An 18,194-nucleotide genomic window follows, 5' to 3' on the forward strand; every position below is an offset into this window, starting at 1 on the left:
TTATCTTATAAACTATTGTTTCTCATTAATGTACTCAACTTCATAATAAATGCATCAGAAATGATACTGAGTGTGGTTGGGAGAGCAGTGCCAGAAAAGTGTGAATTTTGAGCCTGCACTGCCAATGCAGAGCCTAAATTCGCACTGTTTAGGCATAGCTTTCTCAGTCCTCCAGGAGCAATTCTGATGCATTAGATGATAAACACTATATTTTTACACATGATTAAAGATGTTTTTATGTTATAAACTAATATTTCTCACAATTAGTGTGCTCAACTTCATTATAAATGTATCAGAAATGATCCCGAGTGGCTGGGGGAGCAGTGCAGAACAATGCGAATTTTCAGCCTGCACCGCCGCTGCAAAGCCTAAATTCGCACTGTTCTGGCATAGCTTTCCCAGTCCACTAGGAGCAATTCTGATGCATTAGATGATAAATATTATATTTTTACACATGATTTAAGATGTTTTTATCCTATAAACTGCTATTTCTCATAATTAGTGTGCTCAACTTTATTATACATACATCAGAAATGATCCTGAGTGGCTGGGGGAGTAGTGCCAGAACAGTGTGAATTTTGAGCCTGCATCGCTGTTGTAGAGCCTAAATTCGCACTATTCTGGCATAGCTTCCCAAGTCCTCCAGGAGCAATTCTGATGCATAGCCTAAATTTGCACTGTTCTGGCATAGCTTCCCCAGTCCTCCAGGAGCAATTCTGATGCATTAGATGATAAACACTATATTTTTACACATGATTTAAGGTGTTTTTATCTTATAAATTGCTATTTCTCACAATTAGTGTGCTCAACTTCATTATAAATGCATCCAGAAATGATCCTGAGTGGTGGCTGGGGGAGCAGTGCTAGAACAGTGTGAATTTTGAGCCTGCACCGCCGTTGCAGAGCCTAAATTTGCACTATTCTAGCATAGCTTCCCCAGTCCTCCAGGAGTAATTCTCATGCATTAGATGATAAATACTACATTTTAAGATATTTTTATCTTATAAACTGCTATTTCTCATAATTAGTGTGCTCAACTTTATTATAAATGCATCAAAAATGATCCTGAGTGGCTGGAGGAGCAGTGCCAGAACAGTGTGAATTTTGAGCCTGCACCGCTGTTGCAGAGCCTAAATTCGCACTGTTCTGGCATAGCTTCCCTAGTCCTCTAGGAGCAATTCTGATGCATTAGATGATAAATACTATATTTTTACACATGATTTAAGGTGTTTTTATCTTATAAATTGCTATTTCTCATAATTAGTGTGCTCAACTTCATTATAAATGCATCAGAAATGGTCCTGAGTGGCTGGGGTAGTAGTGCCAGAACAGTGCGAATTTTGAGCTTGCACCGCCGTTGCAGAGCCTAAATTCACACTGTTCTGGCATAGCTTTCCCAGTCCTCCAAAAGCAATTCTGATGCATTAGATGATAAATACTATATTTTTACACATGATTTAAGATGTTTTTATCTTATAAACTGCTATTTCTCACAATTAGTGTGCTCAACTTCATTATAAATGCATCAAAAATGATCTTGAGTGGCTGGGGGAGCAGTGCCAGAACAGTGTGAACTTTGAGCTTGCACCGCTATTGCAGAGCCTAAATTCGCACTGTTGTGGCATAGCTTCCCCAGTCCTCTAGGAGGAATTCTGATGCATTAGATGATAAATACTATATTTTTACACATGATTTAAGATGTTTTTATCTTATAAACTGCTATTTCTCACAATTAGTGTGCTCAACTTTTATAAATGCATGAGAAATAATCCTGAGTGGCTGGGTTAGCAGTGCCAGAATAGTGCGAAATTTGAGCTTGCACCGCCATTGCAGAGCCTAAATTCGCACTATTGTGGCATAGCTTCCCCAGTCCTCCAAGAGCAATTCTGATGCATTGGATGATAAACACTATATTTTTACACATGATTAAAGGTGTTTTTATCTTATAAACTACTGTTTCTTACAATTAGTGTGCTCAACTTCATTATAAATGTATCTGAAATGATCCTGAGTGGCTAGGGGTGAAGTGCCAGAACAGTGCAAATTTTGAGCCTACATCACCGTTGTGCAGAGGCCAAATTCACACTGTTCTGGCACAACTTCCTCAACCCTCCAAGAGTATTTTTGATGCCTTGGGTGACAAACTGGCACATGATAGACACTCCATGTTAAACAAACATGATGACACCGAGACATTGTAAGGAAAACTTAAAATTTTAATCATCAAAAGGTTACAAATGAAAGCCAAATAGGCTTGTTTACAAAGGGGGGTTTGAAACAAAAGAGTTGCTTCAAAAAAAAGGTTAACATCTAAGATCTCTAGATCGTGTCTCACTCGCCTCGAATATGCCAAGCTAGTTGTATGTCCTTGGCAGATATGGTAATTCTCTTTGCATGTATTGCAAGGAGGTTGGTGTCTTCAAGAAGCCCAACAAGGTAGGCCTCGGAGGCTTCTTGCAATGCTTCAAGGGAAATCCCCTACACACGAAACTCTGTTCTATATCGTTGGAGAATCTCCTTCACTGTGCGAGCAAAAGGGGCTCTTCTTATGAGCAACTCAGTGTTCCTCTGATAAAACTTGATTTCTTGTAGATCCCTATGCCCTTGGCGCATCCTTCTCCTTGGAGCTCTCTCTGTTGTGTAAGTGTGTTGGCGAGGTTGGGACTTCCTTGGCTTGAAGAGCTTGACCTTTCTACGCTTGCGCGCACTTGCAGGAACCTCCTCTTGGTCTCTCTCATAGTCTGAATCCTCCTCCTTTTGCTGCTGTGGTACCTGTGTATCAAGTTCCTCCCGAGTAGGTAGGGGACCATGTCCTGGTAGTAGGGTCTTGCTACCTATGGTGCTACGCAATGTAGGAATGTTTTCACCAACCTAGTCGAACTGCATCATTGGCCTCTCTGTCTTGATCTCTGGGGTGGCTGCATTGTGGGGTCTTCTTCACACGCTTCCTCCCACTAGAAGGGCTTTCATGTGTGTGCACTGGTGTTACTGTGGGAGGAGGGTTGGACTCTGGTGATCCCATTAGGAGTGTCCTAGAATCCAAGGGGTCACTCTCTTCTGTGGTGTCGCCAATATATGGTTGTTGGGTGCCCTGCACTGTGTTTTGTGAAGGCATGGTAACACGTGTGGTGTTCTTGGTGCGTGCCATATCCATGTACGACTATGCTAACGTGGTGATGTGCTGGTGTTCTTACCTGGGTGTCTACATAGATCTTGAGCTCAAGCTCTCTAAAAAAGTGAAATGAAAATGAAGTGAGAGAAGGAACTATTAATAGTTTTTTTAAGGGAAAAAAAAACCTAACTAAACTTATTTTCTTAGCCTTATTACATCTAGATTTATGCTGGTGTGTGCACAACCCAATGCCTCCCTTGTCTCCTCATTCGTGCATGCCAAGCACCATGCCTATGGGGAGGATTGGTCTGCAACCATTCAAGCCGAGCATGACTTTTTGTAGCCTTGCGTGCCTCTTGCGCAAGCTTAGATTGTTGGGCCCGCTCCCTAACCAATACCCTTCCAAAGGTTGTGTGATAAAACCAATTGAACATCTCTTGTAAATAGTTTGTATGTGTTCCTCCTATGGAAGCTCCACCTCCATGTCTTGTATTTTTGAAATAAACCCCTCTTGCTTTATAATGTGATTTCTCCCCTTGGGTACTCCACATGATGTCGAGCGATCCATACTTGTTCATGAAATACGCACCATGCGCATAAACTATGTGCTGTACACATAACAATAGAATTTAATTAGAAAAAGTCAAGGTTAAAACACCAGTTTATTTTTTTACTGTACAACTTACCATATAGTGTGTTACTTTACTCTCTCCCCAAGCACCTAGCACACTTTTGGTGAATTCTATGATATGTTGTTGGAATGATGCTCGTTCTTGGGTAGTTGTGCTACTTTGATTCATAATGTAAACCATGTTATTGAAATTTATCCAAAGCTGTTTGCGCATATTTACAAGAGCTAGCATTGGACAATCTACATTTGTGGTGATTGCACACAGGTCTCTCTAGAGTCCCCAAGTCTTCTTTGAATTCTCTATAATTGCTAGCTTCTCCAAAAATCTCCTTGCCTTTGATCCAATCATGGAGACCTTTTGAGCAACCTCGTATGACATACCAAAGGCCTACTTATTCACTCCAATTTTCACGTTTCTGCCATGGCAACCCAGAGAATTCAGAAGATGCTCTAATTTACCAAGGGCTGCAACTTTTCTCTCTTGTGTAGGCATTGTGAATGCATAATCGATATGGCACTTAAGCAATCGATCAAAGATTCTCATGAATGCATGAAGTGTGCAAAAGTGAATATTTTTTAGTGGAAAATTAATGATGGGGCTCCAATTTGAATTCCTATTTGGTTCTCCTAGCATATCATGAGACATGACACCTTCTACCCATCTTGCATTTGGTTGTTCCTCATCTTCATCATCAGTTGACTCGGTTGGATCTATTGCATCTTCTTGTTGCTTCTTCCCTTTCTTGGGACCTTTTGAGGCATCCTTCCCGACAGAACCAACCTTCTGTATACCTTTTCCATTTGTTTTTTTCTACCTAGGAATATCAATCTGAGCATTGCAGTATGGACAAGGCCATCTTGATGTCACGCCTTGAGCACAACCCATCATGCATTTAATTGTCTTCAAATCTCCCCCAAGATGCCAATCCACCTTGAACTTTCCTATGTTTTCTACATCTAAAAGTTGACCATCGAATGCACCAAGCCACCAAACCTCTTTCTCAGATTGCACACTAAAACTTGGTTTGGTAGTCTTTTCCCATGAACAAATCATGGCCTCATTCATGAGCATAATGCTCATATGTCGTAGCTTCCGACCTTTCACAATTTGGCACTCATCTAGCTTGAGCACAAATGAAAGTGTGCTCCCCAAAATTGCAAATAAATGGTAATTTACAATATTCAAAATAAAATAATCGTCTTCATTTTGTACTGAAAAACATGAATAGTAGCAATTGCAAGTTCTCACCTTCTGGTGAAAGACCATAGAACTTCACCATAGCTTGTTGTAGTCTCTCAATATGAACAAAGATGTTATTGTAAACATCATAGTGAAATTCTATACTTGTTGTCTTGATTTTCTTTCTGCTCGACCCTGTGTCTAATGTTAGTGTGTCCTCAATGTGATAAAACTATTCTATAGCTCGCTGCACATCATCATTATTGATACATTTGACATTGTGAATCACCTTGAGTGTAGGAAAAAAAGTGCCAGTGATTCCTTGTCTTAGAAATGCATCTTTTACAACATGACGGATTGCTTGGTACCCTTTCATGCTGATTCCAGCCGCATTAATGGAAGAATCGATGGAGGTGTTAATCTCACTCACTACATTGTTGACAACAGCTTGGTGTAGTTTAGGATGATGAGGGTCAGTAATAATTGAGAGAATATCCTTGGTATTCAGAATGGCTTTGACCAAATCCTTCCATCTCTCTTCATTAGAACCACACATCTCTTGCACAGAAAATTCTTGGCAAAACACAAATCATGACTATTTTGTTTAAATCACTGAGTGCATAATGAAAGTTTATGTTACTTACTTTGTTGTTCGAATCCTTTTCTTCCGTGCTCCACCTTTAAATGCAAGAGATTCTATACTAGCCAATGTCTTTTTGAGTTCACGAGCACCATTTGGCGTTGCTTTGAGTCGTTTGATAAGTTCCTCTAGCCTTTGAATCTTTGCATCCTTCTCCACATTCTCTATGAGGATCTCTTTCATTTTATCTGATGATGTTTTAAGTCCTTCTTGACATTGTAAAAGGCTGAATTGTGATGCTTGCAATTGAGATTGGAGAATATGGGTTTGCCAAGCTCCACTTGTAGTCAATCTTCTGCAGTATCCTAACAAGCCAAGCTCTCCTTCACCAACAAATTGCATAAAAGATGATAAATTGCGGAAAGGAGGGTTTGCTCTTAATGGAGGGTCAACTAGATAGAGATGCCCATCAACCCAAAGATCTACATTTTTCTCCTTAGCTATCCTATGACCTTGGACAGATTGTGCATCAGTAGGATGAGTTTTTTAGAGCTGCCATACTCTTCAGGAATACGAATGTGTAAATCAACCTTCCGTTTTCTAGCTTCACAAGAAGGGGCTATACACACAGCTTGCAAAGGCTCCATAGCTAAGCAGAGGAAGAAGCTAAAGCACAGAGAGAGAGAGAGAGAGAGAGATAGAGAGAGAGAGAGAGGGGGGTGCGAGAGAGATTGTTAAAACTTTGCTGTTGGCAGGTTTAACATAAATCTGTTTTTCTAAGTAGAAAATGATCTTTTTGATATACAAATATACTAACATGGAGTTTTTCATCAATAAATTACATTTATGAGAAAAAATAAAAAATAATGATTTTTAGGGTCCCCACAATTTCAGGATCTGACAGCTAGTTATGTTTATGGGGTTATGGGGACCTGACACTTAGTTATGGATGTACTGGCTTCTGACATGCTTCTGACGCGACCCTTGAATTACAAGCTTTTTGGAGGGAAAAATTTATTTTCATCATACATATTGGTTGGGTGGTGTTTTTTCCACCTCAAAATGTAAAAAAATTAAAAATAAAAAATTTTCACTTTTTGGGGCCCACCTAAATACGAGAATGTTTTGCTGATGTGTGGAAGGGAGATATAGTGGGAGTTAATGAGAAAGGAGATTTCAAACTGACAAGAAAGATTCAATTTATAGAGAGTGAAGATAAAAAATTCAAAAAGTAAGAGAGAAAGTATGAGAAAAGTCAAAAAGTAAGAGAGAGAGTATGAGAATATTCCCTTTAAAAAGTGAAACTAGGGGGGTATGGCTGATGTGGAAAGGCAAAAAATAGGGGTCATCATAGCCTTTATCTCCCTTAAGCCCAGCTTTTTAAGCTCTAATCCCATAAAATTAGGAATCCTTAGGAGGCCCTTTTTGGATCCAAAAAATTCCTAATTAAAAGATAGACTTGAGGTCTAGCTACTATCATATGAGAGTCAAATAAGCAGACATCTTTCAATACCCATTATGGCCACTATTGTAGGTTTACTGTAATGTCATTCGGGTTAACCAATGCTCTTGCAACTTTCACCTAATGCAAGATATATTTTATCCCTACTTGGATGAATTTGTGGTTGTTATCTTTGATGACATCTTAATCTACTCCAAGTCAGTGGAAGAGCATGAGGAGCATGTGCGTAGAGTTCTCCAATTGCTACATAGAGTTCTGTAATTACTACGCAGACATAAACTTTATGCTAAGAAGAGAAAATGTGCCTTCTTTACCTATCAGATTGAGTATCTTGGATTTATTGTCTCCCAAGATGGTATCTTAGTAGATCCCACACCAAGGTCAAGGATATACTAGAATGGCCACCTCCTAAATCAATCCACAAAGTTCGTGGATTTTTGGGAATCACATGATGGTACATGATTTTCATTAAAGATTATGTCCTGGTAGCTGCACCCTTGAAGAATCTTCTTAAAAAGGATTCCAAAATAGTGTAGTTACTAATCCATCAAGACAAATTTGATCAGCTCAAAGCCATCATTACCTCAGCTCCAGTCCTGAAACATCTTAATTTCACCAGAGAATTTAAGGTGGTTTTGATGCTAGTAGTCTAGCACTTGGTGGTGTCTTAGGCCAAGAAGGAAGACCAGTTGCTTATACTTCTCGCAACAAGCCAAAGCAATATGAAGGAAATTATGCCACCTATGATTTGGAACCCTTAGTTGTTGTTCATTGCCTTAAGTTATGGAGACATTATCTCTTGGGGTATAAGTTCTAGCTTGCTCTTCCACATGCCTACTATGTGTTGGTAGGGCTATGCACCTTGCTTGCTGAAAATTCAAGGTCCCCTATTTGCCATGATTCTAAGACCATGGTTGTCCCCTCCTTACGCTTCCCAATCTGTAAAAATATAGAAAGTGGCACAATAACCAGAAAGTGTAAGGGTTAACTCTAGACATGTAGTGGAATCAGATATACCTTTCTTCTCATCAACTTGAAACTTGACTCTTCCACATTGTCAAAGCCCATGATGCTAAAGTGTTGACGCAGGTCTGCTAGGCTCCAATGCTTGCTTGCTGCCACTCGCTCAATCCATCCATTTTGCATCATCACAGCTACCTCAATAATAGGCATAATTTCTTCTTCTGAGGCTTGAAGTGGGATCCATGTCTCGTGCTTTTGCATTCATCTTTGGTAGTGCAGACGCATGTACAAAATAGAGCGTGCCTTCAAGAACCTGAAAGACACTGCAGAATCTACTACTTTGCACTTGTACACATCACCTTGATGTGACCCCTCATGAACCTCCCAATCCTCTCTTAGTAATCCTTGAATGAGGTCAGACCGTACCTATAAATATACATTATTTTTGTTTGGTGCATTAGCATGGAATTGAACATGTGCACAAAAACATGTAAAGGACAAAACCAATTTATCCCTACTGACCTAGATGCCTTTGAAAACTTGAGTGATGTCTTGATATCACTTACCATCTTAAACTTTAAGCATAAGATGGTCCAAGCATCAGGTTTGGGCCATTCGGGATTTTTAAGAGGGGGGTTGGGGATCTCTTCTAGCTTGCCAAATAAACCTAGTTTTTTATCTACAAAATATGAGTGAGAAAAGAAAAAGATATTGTTCTATACAAGATCACTTGGGCTTTGAGATACAAACATTGCCTTTCCAATGGATGCATGCATAGCATAGAAAACAACAATGAGGCTTTGTAGTGGTTGTTCCTCAACATAATTAGAGGGAAAAATATCTGCAGAGAGACATAAGAAAATGGAGAATCATAAGAAAATTAGAAACAAAAAATCCAATATTAGCATGTTGTTAAAGCATTTCACTATTGTGATTTTGTAGTACGTCAGGTAGATTTAATTTCACATGTATATTATCTGATTGTTTTGAAACATGAACAAAGATCAAATTGACCTTTGCTAGATTTTGGTGTTTTTTTTACGTTTTTCAGGTTGATTTATTTAAACTGTTTTATTAAAAGTGCAACAATTAACTTATGGTGTTAATCCTAGAAATTGATTTATATAGGGAACAAGAAGAAAGTAGATTGCATGTATCTAACCCATGCAACGGAGCTGCTGTCCACTTTCCATCTACAATTTGGATTCCAAACATTTGCTGCGCAACCATATGCAAAGAAATGGTACATGTGGATACTGTGGCCCATTGCCTTGTTGATTATGGTGCTTGCATGGTTGTTCGCAAAGCCATTTATCGGCGCTACTCATTTCATCGGCAATAGCTTCGAACTACAAACGTGGGTGATCCCACGATATGAATTCAAGGTGAAACTAGCTATTTTATCCATTTTATTGATCGCTAATTTTCGCAATGCGGTGTTAACTAATTGAGCATCTTAGGTGATTCAAATGCATCTAATCTTATTATTTATTTGGGTAGTACCACTCGTGTGGTGCCCATTGATTCCACGTTTTAAAGAAGCTATAATCTAATTTATGAACATCGAATTCCGTAATGTGGCAATAATTAATCACTCAATTTTTTTTTCCAAAAAACTGGCTGTTTTTATTAAGAAGAAGGAAGGAGACAGGTTACAACGTGTTGACAAATCTACAGAGACCAGAGTCTATGCACATTACATACAGAGCCACAAGCCTTGAGCTTGCCTTTGACTTAGTTGAGGAGTTTCTCTAGCTGTGAAACCAGCTTTTCCCTCTTTTAGTGAGTGTGGCTTTCAAAAGGCATAGAGTGCTTTGATGAGCACCACATCCTTGGAGATGACGGCCTCTCTCATCTTTCGCACTTCCTGAATTTGCTGAGTGAGTTATCTGATCCTCTTGCTTTGCTTTAGCTTTTCCCTACATCCGATGAAGCTTGGAGTCCATATCTTTCAACTTTCTTTGTATGCATCTTTCACCTACATGAATCAAATTCTCTTTCGGCCTGAAATTGTTAGTATGCATACTATTAAAAATGGCATCAAGTCTATTTAACCATAAGCACCATAACATTTCCGTTCTCAGGACAGCCCATAGCTCTAAGGTGCACCCGATGCCTTCTCCAAGTAACAAGTTTTTCCAGCCGAGGGTGTAGCCATTCCATAGCTGAATGCACTTGGCCAATGACTCGAAACATCTCTTAGCAATAGGGCTAGCATGAAAATGTGTAGGTCATCCTCCACCTCCTTGCATTTGTGGCACTTCCCATCCCCTATGTTTAGTCTGAAGGCTTTAAGATGGGTCCAGATAGCTTTGAGCATGACCAACCAAGCTAGGCACGCTTTTTTTGGTTCCACATACTTATTCCATAGCTTGTTAAATAGAAGATACCATTGCACTCTGTCCAGGAGGATTCCCCATCTCTTGTTTAGAGTGCAATGGATAGGATCCGTCCTTTGTTTGGGGGGAATAGGGAGAAGACCTTTTTGATTCTTCCATTGGAAAGCTTTGTGCGCTGGCAAATCTTTGATCGAAAGCAGCCAAGTGTCCAATTGGTGCCACAATCTGATTCTTATCCCAATAAGGTCTAGTTCTGCATAGATCAGATCAGCTCTGGACATCCAAGCATTGATGTCTCTGTCCCAAATATCCCACCAACAGCATATTCCTTTCCTGTGCATTCTCAAAGCCACTTCAGCTTGGGCATTATCAATTGGGGGGAGGGGGATGCATGGCCACCAGATAGAGTCTCTCCCGTGTACCCCCCATGTGTAGCTAGGCTTCTCGAACAGGATAAGGTCAGTCTTGATAGCATTCCAAGCAGACCAAAGCGAATGGACCAATTGACTGCCAGCCGATTTCACCAAGTATTTGCTCGCCATAATTGTGAGCAGGGGGAGCTTCTTCCACTTGGGGAATTGTTTAAGCTGGAATTGTTCTAGCTTTTTGGTGATCAACCAGGCCCAGTCTTTAGAGCGGGAGAGAAGGCTTCTCAGCACCCACTTGGCAGCCATTCTATTAGCCAGATTAGACACCTCTTTGATTCCAAGGCCCCCTTTACTTGTATCCAAACAGCACCATTCCCACATGACTTTAGGGATTTTCCTGATCCAGGGGTCCCCTCCCCATAGATAGTTCCTGCATAACCTTATGAGCTGCTGAAGATTAGAGTCTGGCGGTCTCCAGCAGCTAAGAAAGTAGATGATAGAAGGGATAATGAAGTGGTTAATTACCATCTTTCTGCCCCCAGGTTTAGATGCATTTTTTGCCATCTGGTGAGCTTCTCTTCCACCTTGTTTAACACCCACCTCCATCTTTGCTTCAGGATGACCTTGAATCCCATGGGAATGCCCAATAATCTGAAAATTACTCCCTCTTCCAGGACTTGGCAGCCAGCTTGAATGAGCCAATCAAGAGGTTTGTCAATAAGGAACCTGATACCTGTTTTTTTATGGTTAATGGTTGAGCCAGAAGCCTTGCAGTAGATGTCCAAGCACTCCCAAAAGCACTTAATGCTTATCTCAGTATTGGCAACCATGGCATTAGTATCATCAGCAAACATTTGGGTGCATATCTGTTTATTGTTGGGCAGAGAGATACCATTCATTTCCCCTTTGTCCATCCTGTCTTTAATCAGCCAGTTCAGACCATCTGCAGCAATAGCATAGAGGAGGGGTGCTAGAGGGTAGCCTTGTCTGATAGATTTGGTCAGGGAGAACGCATCAGAGAGTACCCCATTGACGTTCACCCTAGCCATGGCATTCCCAAAAAGAGTACTCACCATCTGGATGAAGTACTCACCATCATACAGTGTAGGGATTGCATCCTTACTTTGTTTAACTTTAAGCATTTTGAACATCTCAGGAGTGGGAAGGTCAGCTTTCCCAGCCCACCAGTCTCTAAAGAAAAGAAGGGCCTGCTTCTGGGTTACCTCCTCTTCTCTCCTAATTTCAGCCCTTGTACCAAGAACGGCTTCTTGAATAGCCGCATCTTCCTTATTGGCTGCGGTTTCCAGATCTTTAAGATTCAGGTATAGCAAATCCCTTTTGTTTTTCCTGATTCTGGTTACCTCTTTCCTAATGTAGATCAAAAGAGCTTCTGTAGATTTGATGGCCAGACTCCAAGCCCTTGCCGGAGTAATGCCACAGCTGAAGAAATCAGTCCAGATTCTTTTGACTTCCTCCTGAATAATAGGCATTTTTAACAGGGCAGGATCCGTGTGGAACCATTGATTAGAGACCTTTTTATCATGGTTGTCCAGCTCTAATATCACGGGGTAGTGATCAGAGAGGCAAGTAGAGATGTCAGTTCTACATTCACATCTGATGTAGGTGTTGCCGAGGGTTTTGCTAATATATCCTCTATCCAATCTTGCTTTCCGGGTCAACTCCCCATGGACATAGTTCTGCCACGTGAAGTCTCCCCTATTCCTCACGTCACATAGCTCAAAGTGATCCGCGGTGCGCTGCCAAGCTAAGAGCTCTGCCCCTTTGATGACTTGTCCCAGTCCTCTTAATCTGTCATATTTGGATTCTACCATATTGAAGTCTCCCATTAGAATGATAGGATCAGGGACACATCTCAGCGTACCCCAAGTTCTGATTCTGCTCGTCTGAGGACCTCCAGCATAAATTCCAATGAAGGAGAAAGTTGACATTTCAAATGCAGCCCATTGATCAAACGTATCAATCCTCACGTCTTTCAGATCATTCTGATGGTCCACATGCATCCCTACAGCCACTCCTCCCCGATCCCTGACAGGTGGCTGTGTAGATCCAGATGTGCTCTTTAGAGATGTTGATCAGCCTTTTTTCTAGCTCATCCCCGCTAACTTTGACTTCCGTTAGAGCTATAAAGTCAAATCTTCCTTGTTTCCTTAGCCATTGTTTCACTAGTTGGACTTTGGAAAGGTCAATCAACCCCTTGACATTCAAAGTGGTGCATCTCATTTGCTCTTTTTCTAGGAGTTGACCTTTTTAGGTCCCGCTTTGGATGCAGCTTGAGGTGTGGTGGAACCCACCTGTGCATGCATTCTTTTCAATTCCTTGTTGACTATCTCCATATCTTTGGGCAAGCCATTTTCTGTATCAGACAGAGATTGCTCACCACTATCTTGCTTATCTCCCAACGGGCTAGCCGTCATAACTAAAATCTTGACTTTTTAGGCACCTAGTATTAATGTATGTGTGTTAGTATTAATTTATGTGGTGCAAAAACAATGGTTGTTTGGTTGGCTAATGTGATTAAAACCAAACCAAATTGCTGAATGAAATGTTTGGTTGGCTAATGTGATTAAAACCAAACCAAATTGGTGAATGAAATGTGGATGTGTGATAACAGGACCAAAAATTGAATATGGATGAGAAATTCATGTGCAAGCAAGGAGGGAGTATTCCCATTGTGATAGGGGAGGCTTTGGCGGCAGCGATTGTTCTCAAGGAGGTGGTGTCCAAGACGGATGTGGAGGAGGTTTTCCTCACTCCTGCTGATTCTAGGGTCGGCCGTGCCATCGCCATTTACTTGTGCGAGCATGGGATTAGAGTCTTGGTAATATGGACATCATTCACATTAGACACTACTAATCAATCATTAACATGAATCTTTCACATCACATCCTCCACAATTTTCATACCCTGCATGAAGGTGTTTCTATATATAAATCAAATCAATTCGAGCTCATGTTTTGATGATGAATCCTTTTAATATTGTATTGTGTTTTTTCTCAAATTCTTTCCTCTTTAGGCTTTCTCTCCCTTCAAGGACCAGTTGCAGAATCTGCGGCAGCAGATTGCCCCAAAGTTTCAACAGAATCTTGTACATGCAACCCATTATGAAGCTGGAAAAAGCTGCAAGGTGAGCCTTAAATGTATGTGCGTGATGACGCATGTATATGTAGTATATGGATCACATTGCGACTGTAAGTGCATTTATGAACGTGTACATACTATAAATGTGCATGTTTGTATGTATATCCACTATATGGATATATGTATTATGTGTGTTTGTCTACATGTAGGTATGTATATAGATGTTATGTTGATGTATTTAATGTACATTTTTTTTTTATTTTTATTTTTTGCACAGAATCACACTATGTTGATGTATTTAATGTACATTTTTTTTGTGTGCACAGAATCACACGTAATGAAAAGATGAATCTTTTTATACATTATAAAAATAAAAATATGAATTATAATGAAAACATGAATCTTTTTATACATTATAAAAATAAAAATATGAATTATATCATACTACATATATACCCCAACGGACAATATAAATGCGAATTGCATTATACACGTACAGTGCACGTTCGTATATATCTTTTTATCTTATTACGTTTATATGCTTTCTTAATATCTTTTTATTTTATCTTATCATTTTTATGTCAATGCACGTTTGTATTTTTATATTTGTATGACTTGAGATAAAATTTTATGATTGAAAAATATGGGAAAAAAATCTTAAACAAATGCTTTAGCTACAGAACCAAAAGCACTTCGAACTGAACAATCAGAGACAGATGGCAGAAAATCCAGTGTCCTGAGGGTGAAGCTGTCTTCAGGGTCCCCCCCATGGACCTTCCTCATGGGGTGCTGTAATTTCACACTTTTTTAATATATTTTCCTGTTTTTACGAGAAAAAAAGCTTTGTTTTTTTTAAGAGTAAAGTTTTCCTTTGTTTCTTTGAAATTCTTTCTTGAAAAATGGTTGAAATAATAATTAATTGGGAGATTTGAAATAAAAATATCAGTCTCTCTCAACAATCTCTAACCACAGCTGTTACTTGGGGAAAGGCTCGAATTAGCCCAACTTTACGTTGGGAGCATGCATTAGAAATTGATTGTGTTTTGATAATATATGATAGGTGGGCGAAATTGATTATATGTTGAGATAATAAAGCTTCTTATATGGTAGGTGGGCGCAATTGATTATTTGATAGGGATGCGATGCTTATTAAAGCACTCTATCTGCCTCCTCTTCACTTCTTAATATAAGCTACCCTTTATTTGAAATTGATTATTTGCTGAGATAATAAAGCTTATTGTATATGGCAGGTGTGTGTTGTAGGTGAGCGAATAGGTGCACACGATCAAAGTTTTGCCCCACATGGGTCTCATTTCCACCAATTCACATTGTTCCCGGTGCACAATTCAAGAAAAGACTGCACATATGGATCTGTGCCGCCCGGCCCGAAAATGCAAAAACCATCAACGCATGTGAGGTGAGAAACATGAAATATTGAATTTATGGTTTACACAAAGCACCCCTTTTTATTTTTTCAAATTGCCACCTTTACATTGGTTTTGTTACCTTGTGTCATTAATGAGCTCCCTTTTTTAAGGTATGTATGGTTACATGCACATTGATTTTGTGTTAATTGTTGATTTGAGTCAATTATGAGCTCCCTTTGCTTGTAGGATGTGATGCCTAGGTATGTGTCATTAATGGAACTCCTTTTCTTGAAAGATGTGATAACCGATTGTTACATGCATATGATTTTGTGTTGATTGTTGTTTTGAGTCATTAATGATCTTCCCTTGCTTCTTGTAGGATGTGATAACCAATGTTACATGCATATGATTTTGTGTTAATTGTCGCTTTGAGTCGTTAATGAGCTTATCTTGCTTGGAGGATGTGTTGCCTAGGTATTTTGTGAGGGCTTGCTATGCTGCAATAATGTACCTTCATGAGGTAAAATAATGACAAGTAGGCACATTAAATGTTTGAAGGTAGTACATATTATCACATAATAAAAGAATAAAAGAAGGTTGTATGTATATTTCATTATGGTTAAAATAAAGTACCTCCACATGACAATGGTACAATAATAAGTAGGCACATTTAATGCCCACTTGGAGGTTGGCACATTTAATGCCCACTTGGAGGTTGGAACATTTAATGCCCACTTGGAGGTTGGCACATTTAATGCCCACTTGGAGGTTGGTACATTTAATGCCTACTTGGAGGTTGGTACATTTAATGCCTACTTGGAGGTTGGTACATTTAATGCCCATGTGAGAAAAGGGAAAACAATAAGTATGCACATTCGCACATTTAATGCCCACTTGATGCCCATTTCGAGGTTGTACATAGTCACACATGAGAGAAAAGGTAAAACAATGACAAGGTCATTAAATGTTTGCTTAAATGTTATACGTACGATAATGAAAGTGAATTCACATTTCCTATACGTGCAGATAAAAGTTCTTTGGAGAAGTTATTCTCGCAGGTGATAGAAAAGAGAAATCAATAACAAGTATGCACATTTAATGCCTGCCTCTATGTATGTTTCATTATGGTTAAAACAATGTACCTCCATAAGAGGCAAAATGAGAGGTAAAATAATGACAAGTAGGCACATTAAATGTTTGGGAAGGTAAAATAATGACAAGTAGGCACATTAAATGTTTGGGAAGGTAGTAGTAACATATTCTCACATGATAAAAGAAGGTTGTATGTGTATATGTCATTATGGTTAAAACTTGAAGGTTGTATGTATATTTCATTATGGTTAAAATAATGTACCTTCATGAGGTAAAATAATGACAAGTAGGCACATTAAATGTTTGAAGGTAGTACATATTCTCACCTAATGAAAGAATAAAAGAAGGTTGTATGTATATTTCATTATGGTTAAAATAATGTACCTCCTCATGAGAATGGTACAATAATTAGTAAAGCACATTTAATGCCTACTTGGAGGTTGGCACATTTAATGCCCATGTGAGAAAAGGGAAAACAATAAGTATGCACATTTAATGCCCACTTGATGCGATTACGTTCAACAACCATACTTATTGTGGGCACATTTAATGCCCACAATAAGTATGCACATTTAATGCCCACTTGATGCGATTACGTTCAACAACCATACCTTGGATCATTGAAAGTCATATATAGACCTTATGTGATAAGATTATGGGTGCTCATCCAAGTAGGTGAAATGGACACTTTTGCTTCATATCATGTTTCTTAACCATGTTTACGTACCTCTGCTTACTTTGACTTTGCTTGTTGGTGTTCATGTATGTGTGCTTGCTCTGACTTTGCCTGTTGATGTTGGCCACTATTACATAAAGGGGTTAACACTTCCCCCTTCCTAATGTTAAGCATGTGATCAAGTGGAAGTGTAAGATCCCTGTTCCCACCGAGCAACGGATTCGGGGTACTGGCAGCGGAAGTAGCGCTTCTCGCGTGGGACAGGGGTCCCACACTCGGGGCCTCGCCCACGGATATCCGGATAAGAGACTAATCCGTCGGTTGTTCCAAAACCGATCCCGGAAAAACTTTCTTAACCGGAAGCACGGGCGATTCCACCAGGATAACTTTTTTACTCTAACGTAGTCAAGATCATTTCTGATCGAGATGATCCAATTACATCTATAAGATACTTAGTCAGTTCAAGGAAGAAACTTGCACTTGGATCATTGGGATCAACGCTTTTTTCCCCATTCAAGAGGCACAGCCGTTGATTCCTATCCATAGAACAATTACTGTCCGGGATTTTTTTTTTCTATCGTAAAAACAAAAGTTTGAGTCTCGATTTACGGATCCATCAGTCCAGCCTAACCCCATCCAATCCCATGGGTTAGCCAACCGCCCAACCACTGTAGTGATGGGATCCAATTAAAAATTTGGTTAGGTTTTGTCCCGGGTACCAAGGAAAAGAGTTCCAAGGCCCCCTAGCCGGATGTTCATGCAAAATAAAACTAGTCACACCACTCACACACCCAATATGAAATTACCTTTTTCAACCAGATTCAACCAGTTTAAAACAATCCTTTAATAAAACCATAGTATCATTGATCACCATCTTCCAATTTATCCAATTGATTCTTAATTTCCCATCATTCCTTCATCAGAGTATCTATGGCATCATTGGCAACTAGAACGCTCAGGAGCCGTTTCGATAGTTCCTAGCCCATAATACTTGGCAATATAATCACTTAACAAGATGGACTCTCGTTGAAGATCAGCAAGATCAACCAACAGATCCATATAAGGAGCCATGGACTCATCCATTGAAGACCAGCAAGGTCAATCAACCAGATCCATGCTCGATTTCAGAAAACAACTCCAACTCTGTTCCAATATCTTCCTCGACGCACGCGTGGGTATCCTAGGCAACCCAGAGCCCGAGCACCGTATGGTCAGCACCCTCTAGGATCCTTCGCAGGTAACCTAGCGCTTCACGCATAGGCCGCTTCCTTGGCCCCTCATCCACCGTACCGGAAGCTCACCATTTTAATCGCACCGAGGCTGGT

General features: G+C 39.8%; 1 pseudogene; it reads left to right on the top strand.

The window, feature by feature from the left end:
- LOC147614302 (very-long-chain aldehyde decarbonylase GL1-1-like) overlaps positions 1–15,630 on the top strand; it is a 49,642-nt pseudogene extending 34,012 nt beyond the window's left edge.
- Positions 15,631–18,194: the final 2,564 nt, after the last annotated feature.

Source organism: Cibotium barometz, chromosome 42 (genome assembly GCF_041138505.1).
Source record: "Cibotium barometz isolate CiBa-2024 chromosome 42, ASM4113850v1, whole genome shotgun sequence".
Taxonomy (NCBI): Eukaryota; Viridiplantae; Streptophyta; class Polypodiopsida; order Cyatheales; family Cibotiaceae; genus Cibotium; species Cibotium barometz.